At 36.1% G+C, this 1294-nt stretch overlaps 1 pseudogene; it reads right to left on the bottom strand.

The window, feature by feature from the left end:
• Window positions 1-28: 28 nt before the first annotated feature.
• LOC111385544 lies at window positions 29-1223 on the bottom strand (annotated as a pseudogene).
• Between the last annotated feature and the right edge of the window lie 71 nt (window positions 1224-1294).

Below are 1294 nucleotides of genomic sequence, written 5' to 3'. Positions count from 1 at the left end.
AAAAAAAAAAATTACAACACCATAAACATGACCAAATTACTGAACTCATTCTCCTTAACAAGATTATTTAATTTTAAATAGGCGAATAATATAATTCAAACTTATGAAATTTACATTCTGCAGAGTGGTTCACAAGTCATTTTTTCTAGCTCATATTTGAATTTTTTCGCAACCAATGGTGGCAAGCATATCGGTACCACAACTCCATCTTCTCCCTTACTGTTCTTGAAATTTGGACAAAAACTAATATTTGAAGTGGCAGAAGCAACTCCACCATACACTGCATTGCTCCATCCAAGATCTATCATCTCACAACCTAAAATGGTTGTCTGAAACAATGAAATTCCAATCCGTTGCATATTTTGGTCGTTTCTTGATCACTATAAGATCTGCCACTGATTTAATGTACTCTTCACTCATTTGAGCTTTAGCATTTTTAATTAATTGAACTGCATATGACAATGGAGCAGTGCATAAAACTCTGGCAGTGGACACTGCCACCGGATAAACGAAAGCACTGCCGTAGTATCTGGTCAGTATTTTCAGGCCTGGCTTGCCACGTAAATTGATAATGACTGAAAGACGAACAGTCTCGTCTGGATTAGATGGATTCGGTGCATTCGTATGACATTTCCATAATCACACAAATAGGTGATATCACTTAGATTGATCAAATAAATTGATGAATTGAGAATTTGAGAATGAGCAAAGTACAGAATACGAATTTGTATCGAGAATCCACATCTTGAAAAAATCAATTTAGTGACCACTTTAAGTATTTTCTATTTGACAATTATAAATTTGAGCTCAATGTTTAGTCATTACCTAAACTTCAAAATCTGTGACTTGTTCAAACACTATTGAAGAAAATCAAACTTAAGTTAATGAAAATAATTAGAGAGATATAATTGTTACTTATGTCAGTACCTAATTATTGGATATTGAATGGACATGTAGATTAGAGGAAAATACTATAGATCGCAGCCTTTTGCTTTTAGTGAGAAAAAAAAAAACCAAACCTCGATCTTTGGAGTCAACAGCCTTTGGTTCATTTGAGTAGCCCGAACGAGATTTAAATCCTATAGGGAGTGAAGTGGGCCCTGGGAGGAGGGCACACCAGCATAGGAGTTCTTCTCGACATGAGTATTTGTGTAGGGGATCATGAAAACTATAGCCAGACAAGTCCAGGCAAATAGCATCTTTCTAGCCTGCATATTCGCCATACCAACATGTTTCTTGAACAAGTCCCAGTTGTAGGGCTCCTCATATGGTTACTAACCTCCGGAATTTCCTC

Source organism: Olea europaea, unplaced genomic scaffold, assembly GCF_002742605.1.
Source record: "Olea europaea var. sylvestris unplaced genomic scaffold, O_europaea_v1 scaffold31992, whole genome shotgun sequence".
Taxonomy (NCBI): domain Eukaryota; kingdom Viridiplantae; phylum Streptophyta; class Magnoliopsida; order Lamiales; family Oleaceae; genus Olea; species Olea europaea.
The sequence above is the reverse complement of the archived record's forward strand: the minus strand, read 5'-3'. Positions and strand labels throughout refer to the sequence as shown.